The 11,834-nt window shown below is 40.6% G+C and overlaps 1 protein-coding gene across 1 annotated transcript in view; it reads left to right on the top strand.

Annotated features, from left to right (window-relative positions):
- The first annotated feature begins 565 nt into the window (after positions 1 to 565).
- NCKAP5L (NCK associated protein 5 like) overlaps positions 566 to 11,834 on the top strand; it is a 35,453-nt gene continuing 24,184 nt past the window's right edge. Inside the window, exons 1-2 of the mRNA XM_018567626.1 lie at positions 566 to 655; positions 7,953 to 8,012. The gene's annotated coding sequence lies outside the window, so the exon portion shown is untranslated. The remainder of the gene's footprint in view (positions 656 to 7,952; positions 8,013 to 11,834) is intronic.

Genomic DNA, 11,834 nt, shown 5'->3' with positions numbered 1-11,834 from the left:
TTGTTATGGTGAATATTCTACTACAGAAGAACTGGATTCAGAGGTTATGGTAGGGATACAAATTTGTTATGGTGAATATTCTACTATAGAAGAACTGGATTCAAAGATTATGGTAGGGATACATGTCTGTTAGGGTGAATATTCTACTCTAGAAGATCTGGATTCATACATTTTGTTATGGATACATGTTTGTTAGGGTAAATATTCTACTATAGAAGATCTGGATTCAGACGTTATAGTAGGGATACATGTTAAAGGCCTGACCTTGATCAAGAAAACTCTTGGTAATGTGGCTTGGCTAACCTCTCTTTGTTGTGTGACAGAAGGGAAGCCACTTTCTATATGAGGCTAGGAGAAGGATTCTCCCTGAGGGCAAGTGCAGGCTGCAGTGCATGTGTGTATATGACGTGGGCCTCTCTTTACATCATACAAGACGAGAGGGGGGGACAGGCACTATAGGCTGGGATGAGCACACACTGATCCTGGCAGCGATTCAGCCTTAGATTCCCCCCACCCCTCGCCACCACATCCCTCAACCCCCTCCCTTCTTCCCCGCTGCGCCTGTGCTAGCTAACAATGCAGCACAATAACCAAGGCAGCCAGCTCTCAAAGAGCTGCTATGAAGTGAGAGCAAAGAAGGCAGCGGGCGAGAGGTGAGCTGGTAATAGTAGTTAAGCTTGTTTGCTTTGTTTGGGGGCTTTGGCATGATTGCAGATTTGGCAGATTTTCCAGATGTACAGAATATACATCATTAGCTCCTGTTATCAGGGCAAGACCCTGTCTGCTGTAAAGTCTCAGCTATCGGCAGATGTTGCTCTACCAACTTGATGTATATTTGTGTTGTGTTGGCAATGGTTATCGAGCTGTCTTGTAGCCTATATGCATCATTTTATATGCATCATTTTATATGCTTATTTCTGCCATGTGATGAAACTGTAGTTATAAATTCTAACATAGCATTGTTCGTTTATCATTAGTGAACGTTGCAGTTTCTCTCTGTGTTGTGCAGATAAGATAGCGGAGTATGGTGGCTTACCAGCAACTTCCAAGTTTGATATCTGATATACAGAATTTCCCATTTATCAGGCCGGTATGATGTACAAAGCAACCTTTAATTGTGGAGAAACAAGTTAATAGAAAGCATGAGGTTTCTGCTTCTCCTCCACTACATTTTTGCAATAGTGGTCACTTTCCTAAGTTGAATATGTAACTAAACAGTGCTACTCCCAGTGCTTTTTATATTCCTTGTAGTATTTATGGTGGGTATGTGTATGTCAGGATGTCAATGTGATGCTGAACTAGAGCTAGTCTGTGTACCTGCAAAAGATATCCCAGAATTCTGCTTTGATTTCACAGTTTTTCCTGCTCGGTCCAATCCAGGAGCTACAAGGATTTTTTGGAGCCGGCTCCACTGACAACAACCAGAGAAAACTTCAAAAGTTAGGTGCTAGCTGTAATTTTTAGCATTTGCTACCTGACTCCTGGGATTTTTCCAACCCTGACATATAGAGTTTGAGGACCTGTCTGTGATGTAGAAGTATAGAACGGCAGAGTCAAACAGAGCCTTGAGGTCTAACAGTACCTGGTAACAATAATTAGGTGTTCACTTGGTAACAAAGCTTGCTGTACAAGGTCATCCAAGCCTCTACCATGTATGTTTCAAATAATTTGTTACGGGATGTCCACAATATCCCAGAGACACATTTGACACGACAATTGTTTTAAAAATGAGAACAAAAAACTTTGTCTGCAGGGGGGTCACTGCCATAGCTGATCACTAGTCTGCAGTGACGGACAGATTAAATGGCTTTTAGTGGCATTATGATCATAGTGAGAACATGGCTGTTTTGAATAATCTTCTGCCATTTGAAAGGAAAGAGTTAACCTGGGGGTTTACTATAGGGCGACTGTGATCAGGCTGGGCATTTGTGCAGTAGTTAAGGACTGTGATATGATTGAGCTGCACATCTGTTGCAATGCTCTGCAAATCTGTGACAGTGATTTAATGTTTAAGCGATACGGTGATTATAATTACGCCAGCAGTAATGGTGTCACTGTATCGGTGCACTCGTTCATTTTCTGCCTTGCTGTACATTTGTACGATGCTCAAAAAGCTTTGATCCAGCAAGAAAACTTGTGCTTCTGAGATGCTGCTATTTCTGTGAATTGGATGCATAATGTTGCAGTTTCTGGTAACTGTGTTTGTGCCATAGTTTGTCAGTGAGTTCTGCAAATTATACTTTTTTTCACTTAGTTGTTCCAATAAAAGTCTAACTTGCAGCACCAGTGTCTGAGGAGACTGTAACCTTCACTAGTTCTGTGTCAGTTCTGTAAGGACACTGCAGTAAGCTTAGCCTTCATCTACATACCGTCCTTGACTCCCACTGTGCTTTTTGAGTGTTTTGTCTCTGCAAGTTTTGTCACTGCAGAATGTTGCTCTTTTTGATTCTTTTGCATAGTTTTTAATACAATATGACAAGGGAAGACAAATGAATATGGAATTTGGGAGATATGTGCAATCCAGTTGCCAGCAGGGTTTTTTTAGGAGCCAGCTAAATGGACCACAACTAGAGAAAACCCCAAGTTAGACACTAGCTGTCAATTTTAATTAGCATTGACCACCTGGCTCCTGGGATTAGTCCACCGCTGCATTAAAACCATATTTAGAAATGAAAAAATAAAATAAAATCTGGTTTAAACAAAACATATTTAGTTGATAAATATATATCTGCCTCTGTCTAAAATAGATTCCCAACACTGTCATTGTCAAAGAACACTGTTGACCACTGTGCCATGTGCAGTCATTTTTAGAGCATCTTCTGCAACATGTAGATCCAGGTTAGGACCACAGCATTTCAGTGATGCTGGCTTGTGACTTACAGGCTTACTGGACTGAAGTGCAAAGTGCAGGCACCCATACCAGAGAATTAACAGATAACTCAAATGAGCCTGTTAAATCTGAACTCTAGGCAGACATAAAAGACACAAATGCAAGCCTGTAATCATTAATACATCTTTAAATGTATGTTTTTTTTAACCTTTTCACTGCCAATGTGTTTTTTTGTTTTCTTTTTCACACGTTATAATCCACATTTTAGGCCTGAAAATTACTTAAACCCCCAAAACAATAAATATATATTCTGAAACCAAAGACCCTGTGGAATAAAATGGTGGGAGTTGCAAATTTATCGTTGCACAATATTAGAGCAACTCTTTATCAAACCCAAATTTTTAGTTAATGTTAGTGCCCAAAAACCAAATACCCTAATACCCTAATTTTGTAAAATATGAAAGATGGTTATGACAAGTAAATAGATACCCAACATGTCAAGGTTGAAAACTATGTGCATCCATGAAATAGAGACAAAGTACGGTACCCCAAATTGTCCATAGGTGAAGCTTTAAAAGCCGGTACAGGTCATCAGTTTAGAGATACCTAACATGTGTAGCGCAATCGTTGTTTTCATACGTAGGTGCACTCGACGCATCTTTTTTTTTTGCCCCCTGCCCATGTGATGGCATACTAGTGGTTACAAGTGCTCTTTAGGGTGACCTTAGAGGTCTATTAGAAGCTGTTGGAGTACAGATTGCACTACACCAGCCCCTTTAAGCTCACCTGCCAGAATCACTTCCGGTGTAAAGGTGACAGTTGGTTTTGCATGTGTAAACAGAGTCCCGTGTCTGTTTGAAGGGACCCACTGCCAGCGACGCATGACATATGTGGTTGGCAACGAACTGGTAAATATATGCTACATTTAAGCTGGCCATACACTGGTAACATTTTGGCCGAGTCATTCTGTGTGTGTGTAGACCTGTTGGGACCCCAGCACTGTTCAACAAAGCCGATCTTTCAATGGACTTTTGAAAGAGCGGGTCTGAAAAATCTGGGGCAAACAGTGAATGTAGTGACCGCTGATTGGGGGAAATTGAGAATAATGTTTTTCATTTAGCCCTCAGGGCTAAATGAGAAGCAACTCTGTGTATGGCCAACTTTACCCTTTCTTCTTTTGCTTGTTCAAATATATTTCTAATTTTCTTTTTTTACTCCTCAGTACTCTGAAATGATTTACTAGTCAGTACAAGTGTACCCGCATGTAAGGCTTGTGTCTGATTTGATATCATCTCCATGCTCTAATCCTAATTTTGTAATATATAACTTCCTGTTATATTTTCAACTGATATATTCAAATTTGTAACTTCCTGTTATATTTACAAATGATAAATGAAGGCCTGTTATTTTCATCAGTGTCCCTATAAAGATAAATAATTCTCAGGACCACCCATGAAGTAATTTGTTTCCAGACAAACAGTCTGCTTGCCAAAGTCAAATCACTGTCAATGTTTAGTGAATTGGTTTGATCAGTTGTCACAGCTTTTCCAGACACAGGGCAGTCTACACACGTTTATTTGCATCTAAGATATGGACAGAATTACTGTGTTATTATTCCATATCAGACTTTGTTTTCTATTGATGACTTCCTGAAACTTTGATTACAGCACACATTTTGTCGTGGCATGCTTTTGATAAGCTTATGTAATGTCACAACATTTATTTCCATCCAGAGTTGTATTACATTTTCACCAAGATCTCGTAGTGATAATGGGAGAGTAGGACCACTGCGTAAAGTCTTCTCCAGCACATCCCAAAGATTCTCAGTGGGATTAAAGTCTGGACTATGTGATGGCCAATCCATGTGTGAACATGATACCTCATGCTCCCTGAACCACTCTTTCAAAATTTGAGCCCAATTAATCCTGGCATTGTCATCTGGGAATATGCCGTGCCATCACGGAAGAAAAAAAATCCATTGATGGAAAAACCTGATCATTCACCTCATTTTTTGGGGGGAAATAACTTTGCTGAACCTAGACTTATTATCCAATGGAAGGCTCTTACCTATTTGCTTAGCTCAATCCAGATGGTGACTTTTTTTGGCCCTGCAGTGTATTTCCTTCTGTATACAGTATAGTCCTACATTACCGCAGACTCCACTGCCTCTCCAAAGCTCAGTTATGGCATCCACTACCTTTTACATATTTTTTCTCTATACTGAATGCCCCTTCTATACCTGCTTGAATACTCTTTGAATACCTGACCTGAATGACTAACTCCCAAAAAGAGCTTATTCTTTATCACTTTCCAACAACTTCCTTGTGTTTAATTAGCTCCTGTAAATGCAGTGTTTTTTAAAAGGGTTGGTGCACTCTAAATAATTATGTTCCAGGCTAGATGGTGCGATTTTATCACTCCAGGTTTCCATCCATTTTGACTGAGTGACCAGTTGCGCTGTCCCTTGTTGCGTGCAGTTTTCAGGTCAGGCAATCGGGCTCTCTCATTCCTTTTTGAATGTCCTCATGTCACCGGCACGCTGCATTACTCTGATATACACAGCAACAATTCCCTGGAGCGGGCCTCTGATGTGTTCTCTGGCATGGTGTGGACGAGTAGTGCTCTATGTGCTGGGGTGTCTGCAATGCAGTGTTCCGAGATATATCACCAGTATTCTAAGCAGCACCAATTTGATAGAAGGACAGAGGCTGCCTACGTGAGCCTGGTCAGCAAGTGAGGGCTCTGGTTCTCTTTAGCTCCCTAGCTGCTATATAATGCAGCATTTTCTCCTGACCCACCAGTTACTCAGCAGACTCTTTAGTGATTAATATGACTCTTTAATGATATATGCATTTTTGTGCAGCCTCCATATTATGGAAGGGCTAATCGGATTGTGCCTAAGTGTGAACTTCAAAGCATTTTTTGGCCGTCATGTTTTCAGAAGTAGAATGGTCCTGATTTACAAAAACCTGGTGACAGGATGTTGGTGTTGCTGGTCTTACTACTAAGATCATTTTTTTCTAGAGCATAGAAGGGTAAATTAAACCTGGAGTCCATCAAGAAAATGTGTTCACTTTCCTCTCGTTCAATTTTTATGCATCATCGCCTGTCACCTCAGTGCAGATTATGGAAACATCATATATACCATTGATGGCTTCTGGGATGAAATGAATGATAAAATCATTATATCTTCATGTCAGAACTTTCAGTTTGAACTGAACAGAGCTGCATCATGAATAGTTGCCCAGAAAAAAAATCCATTAAAATTCTCATTTTGGGCAGACGAATGGCAATATCCTAAAAATTATGTTGTGTGTAGACTGCCATTGGCTTGTCAACTTTTTTTTTGGAGGGTTGAGTATTACTTATATCTTGAATCTTAAAATGTTGGTCCATGTACAGCATCGGTACTAATAATAATTATTGAACCAGCGATAAATGCAGTTTAATTATTATAGGATGTAAGGATGGTCATGTTTTACTGTCGGCTAGTGCAAGAATGCCCAGTGACATCTCAGTGGTAATACATAGGTGTTTGTATAAAATTTAAGCTGCACAAAGTATTTGAAATGGCATTATAGACTTATTTTTACTATAGTCTTATCACAAAATAATTTGTTTAGATTATGGTAAAGTAAATGTACAGACAAATTTCGTTTTTTTTTTCTTTCATTTTAGATAGAATGGGGTAGGGTTCGACATTGTGTCAAGGTTTAATTGGGCCAAAAGCTTTGCATACACTTTAGCCAGGCTCCTACTCTGGTGTGGACCTACACAGATACTTCATCTTTCCTAAGACTATGCAAATATATTTCAGCCCATCTAGTCTCCGTAATCTTGGTCGAAACCTAAGATATATCTTGTTCAGTCCTGCAGACTAAGGAAATCACTTGATTTCCCCATACACACTAAAGAATTTGGATGGGGGAATATCCCTTGCTGCCTATCATATTTAAACAGCCAGCGTCTGTGCATGCAGGCCACTGGAAGTACCTGCCTACATTTCAGGGGCCGGTTTAGTATATTGGATAAAGCCACCAAAGTACATTTTAAATCGAACCTGTGCTTAGCCTATGCAAATTAAAGCAATAGTTTAATTTTAATCTCATCTCCCCAGCAATCCATAATCTCCTTCACCCTTCCACAGCTTTGTTTAGCTGTCCTTCCAGCCTCACTCCCCCCTCTGCTGCAGTGGTCTAAAGTCCCTGAGTGATCACGTTCTGTACACAGTGTATAGAATGTGAGGACACCGTGTGATATTCCACCACTGCGGCAGGGGAGACAGGCTGGAGGAAGTGTTGTCACAGCCGGCCAACTTAGAGGATCGGGTGAGTATAACTTTGTTATTTTCCTCCCTAGATCAAACGAGCGGTTAACCTTTGCAGTGCGGGGGTAGCCCCACTGCAAAGGTTAATAAAACTGTTGCCTGGAGTTCTTCTTTAATGTGCAGAATCTGTTTATATGGGAATCGCCTTATTTGCTTATTGCATATACGGGCCCTGCTGGTTTTTTTAGGTTTTAATCTGAAGAGACCACACAACAGAGGAAATCTGTCATAGGGCTCATGCAAAACATTTTTGATGATGAAATTCTTATTTGACTGAACATATTACAATGAAGGCAATGCTCTGCCAGTCTAGCTGTCAGCTGCAGTGAAAAGCAGTTAATAAGTGGATATAAACATGCCAGTGCTTTTGTGCTGGGGCCAGCCTGTGCCTGCAGTGTCCTCTCTGAACACAAGGTTTTGCATGAGGTAAGCGGCAGCGCTGTGCCGATCAGGTTATTATACATTATACAGAGTCAAACACTTAATTACTGAATGGCCTAGAAGCACAGATCTCTAATGCAGTGTGCATTGTGCCGTGCAGAGAGCTTAAAAACACACATCATTAAAGAGGTCAGAAACAACTGCCTAACAGATGTGATTAAGGTCTCTAGGGAGGAATAGTCCAGGGTTAGACTTCTGGCTTCTGAATTAATGGTTTGGTACCAACACCGTATGTGAAGATCAGAGGAAAGGAACTTGCAGTTGAATTGAAGATGAGCCATCGGGCTAGAAGGTTAGTCAGGGAGCAATATATTTTGATGGTTCAATAACCGTTTGATCTTTTTTTTGTAGGTGGGGGTGACATGCTGTGGACCCTGTGCTCGCCAAACTCCCGGGTATGAGATCACAAGTGAGGTGAGATCAATAGAAAGAAAGGTTTGTTTCTCTGACCCCAGATGTTTTTTGCTTGAGAATACACGGGTGACCTGTTTCTCGATCTCTGAGGCTTCCCATAGGCCCTCCCAGACAGATGTACATTCCATACAGAACGCTGCGCATTCTGGGAATTGCCTAATCTCCATAATCCTTCAAAACCAGATGGGGGGGAGTCTAGTCACTTATTTGTCACTAAAGTGAGACCATATCTATTGCATGTCATATTTGTGGTTTTCATAGCTAAATGGATGTATAAGTCTGTATGCCAAAAAAAGAAAAGACTAAATTGCACTTGCTGTAGTTCTATTTACAGCAAGTAAGCCCTTTTACCTCTTGACTATGCACACAAAAATGTTTTACATTTTCACCTTTCTCACATGTTGTAACCAGGAAAGGGAACCGGGTACTTGTGAGTAGCGTTTACTGTATAAATCTGCGTAAAAGCATTTGACGTTTCTACCGTGCTTAGTAGAAGTGTTTAAAGCTTGCATGTTGATCCTGGGAATTGTAGACAAAGTTCATGTTGTAGGCACAGCTATGTCTGTGGGTTTCCTGTGATGACATATGCCTGGGCTTACTCAGTAATGCTTGTATAACCATTAAGGTTATCAAGAGAATGGCCTAAAGGAGTCAACAAGCCCTCCAACCAAATTGGTGTGTAGCACAGTGGAGCTGCCTTAGAATGTCACATTCCATCACATATCCAATGAAAAAGAGGATTATCCCTTATTTTAGGACACCGGGAGAAGCCATGCCATCATTTCTTTTCACCTATTGGCTAACTGCACATTCAAAGCTGCTGGTGTATAGTGGCAATGGAGCCTAATGTTTGTTCCAAGTGGAATACAGCTGTTTCAGTTTTTTTGGCCACCATCAGTGCAGTGTATGGAAACCTTGCTTGGTAATATTAGGTTATATCTCTACTATATGCCAGCGGTCCTGAATCTGCATTTGGCTAGTAAAGGAATTATTTTGCATGATGCCACCCACTGCACTAAAATGACGGTTAATCCTCTTATTTTTGGAATATGTGATGGCATAGACATGTAAAATACCTTCAGTAAAAATTGCAATGAGTAGTAAATCATTGCATCCTAGTGGATCTTAGGTTATGATAGTAAAATTAATTAAAAGTTTTTATTGCTATAAATTACTGCAACTTCTTAAATGTTATCTGGCACTTTGAAAATGGCTAATTCAGCAGATGAAAAGCCTGTTCATATACTGTACTACACATATCATGTCAAGGTGGGCAACACATAAATGTCAAAACTTGCCAAAATGAGTTGTGAACTATTGTCCAGATATTAGAGGACCTTGCATCAAAGGTTGTCCACAGAAGTAAAAACTTGCCCATTTTCGCCAAGTTTCCCTCTTTTTCTATTTCTGAAAGAATAACAGATGAAGCTTAGTTGGTTGTTCCCATCCTCTGTGGAGAACTTTCTTTTCTCCATTTTTTTATATAATTCATTTTAACTACCAGAGTTGTTGGTGTCACTTTCTGGTTGATAAACCCAGGGAATTCAAGGAGAGAGTATTTAACTTTGTTTCATGTTGTGGTCTCAGTGCCTCTTTAATCTACTGAGACTTCTACAGGGACATGGAGTTCTATGTTCAGCCTTGGGTTGGATGAGAGATTGCTAACACAGTACGTCACATGATGAGCATGCCAGCCTGTTAGCACCAGACTGTTTTATCAGTTTACCATTTGACCTAAATGCAAAAGCTGGTCGTGTTCATGGCTAGGCACTATCCACCAGAACTTGATGCACGTAAAGCTATATTGTTAAAATGCCCTTTTGTCATACAAAGTCTGTTTTAAGGATCTAGGATGCAAGCCATTTATATAATTTTGAAAGCTGAACTGTGGGCAGATAGAGAAAAAAAACGCAATTCATGCAAATATGTGTTCAATAAAAATAAATTAGTAAATAAATAAAAAGCCTATCTCCAAGCAAACCTAAACCCTCCTCCCTTTTATAGTGGGGCTACCTCTGCAATTCAAGGGTTCATTGCACATTTATGTCTAGAGGACTGGTGTAAAGCAGTTTTACTTCTCAGCTGACGTCATCACTTCTAGGCCCCATAGTCCAACATGGTGTGGACACAGAGTGTCTACAAACTGGAGTGTAAGGGAGAGTGCCAACCAACAGGGGAGCGGGGATCAGGTAAGTAAAACTGCTACACCAACCTCTAGACATAACGAGCACTGAACCCTTGCAATGTGGGGATAGCCCCACTTCAAGGGGAGTTTTTTTTTTGTTTCCTCATGAATAGGTTTTAGATAAATTCATGTATTTATATTAGTTGTGTTTAAAAATATATCTAAAGTACCTGCAGCTTCTTGCAATCCCTGTATAGAAGATCTTAGACTGGTAAAGGAAGGGGCAGCAATAGGAGCCGATTGGGTGGGCTGCTGTGCTCATATGTGAACATGCTGGCAGGAGAGGCGAGCAAAATAAAGGAAAGGTGAGCTCCTCTGTCTGCTGCTTCCCCTTCACTGTTCAATCAAGACCTAGTTTGGTTGCTATAAGCAAAACTCACTGTAATTTACACACCATGCTAGGTGTGTAAATGATCATTGAAAAGCTGCATGTTATGTGTGAAGGGCCACTAACCTTGAAGCTTGCTGGCTCCTACACATGCCCATTCACAAAATGCCTTGTATTTTTTCAAAGAATATGATGCATTCTGTGACTGTAGTAGGAGAGGAGGGAAGCAACTTGATAAGTGAAATGCTGATCGCATCACCTGCCCCTTCTCAGTAATGTCTGTTCACAAAATGCCTTGTCATTTTTCAAATACAAGGCATTCTGTGGTTTGAAGAGAGTTGTCACACTCCTACAATCACAGAATGCCTTGTATTCTTTTAAATAAAACAGCCTTGAGTTTAGCTTATCTTCAAAGCTGCATAGCCATGCCAGAACAGAAAATATTTCAGACTTCCCCTGAACTCTCTGATGCAACCTAAATGTACATAATCCTTAAATGTAGACATCGTGGTGAACTGCCGATCCAGAAAACTGACTAAACCAAATTCACATGGTTTTCTAAGCACAAGATTCTTACAGCACTGACTGAGATCATATGACTTAATACTGTAAATGTGTTGCTCCACTATAGTTAGCACGCAACCAGGTTTTTTTTGCTGACAATGTCCTTTTATGCTAAAGTCAGGAGATACAGCACTGTGGGGTCCTGGAATAGATGAGGCCCATTGTTAACCTTTTTTTTTTTTTTGTTAACCCGTGAATTTTGTGTTTATAACTGATTCTTAGTTCTAGACATAATTTTGTAGTGTGTGTGTATACTATATTGCCAAAAGTATTGGGACACCCCCCCAAATCATTGGATTCAGGTGTTCCAATCACCTCCATGGCCACAGGTGTATAAAATCAAGCACCTAGGCATGCAGACTGCTTCTACAAACATTGGTGAAAGAATGGGTCGCTCTCAGGAGCTCAGTGAATTCATGTGTGGTAGCGTGATAGGTTGCCACCTGTGCAATAAGTCCATCCGTGAAATTTCCTTGCTACTAAATATTCCACGGTCAACTGTTAGTGGTATTACAACAAAGTGGAAGCAACTGGGAAGAACAGCAACTCAGCCACAAAGTGGTAGGCCACGTAAAATGACAGAGCGAGGTCGGTGTATACTGAAGTGTGCAGAAGTCACCAACTGTCTGCAGAGTCAATAGCTACAGACCTCCAAACTTTGTGTGGGCTTCAGATTGGTACAACAACAGTGCGTAGCGAGCTTCATGGAATGGGTCCATGGCCGAGCAGCTGCATCCAAGCCTTA

The sequence above is a fragment of the Nanorana parkeri genome, unplaced genomic scaffold (genome assembly GCF_000935625.1).
Source record: "Nanorana parkeri isolate BGI_ZX_2015 unplaced genomic scaffold, ASM93562v1 scaffold1076, whole genome shotgun sequence".
NCBI classification, from domain to species: domain Eukaryota; kingdom Metazoa; phylum Chordata; class Amphibia; order Anura; family Dicroglossidae; genus Nanorana; species Nanorana parkeri.
The sequence above is the reverse complement of the archived record's forward strand: the minus strand, read 5'-3'. Positions and strand labels throughout refer to the sequence as shown.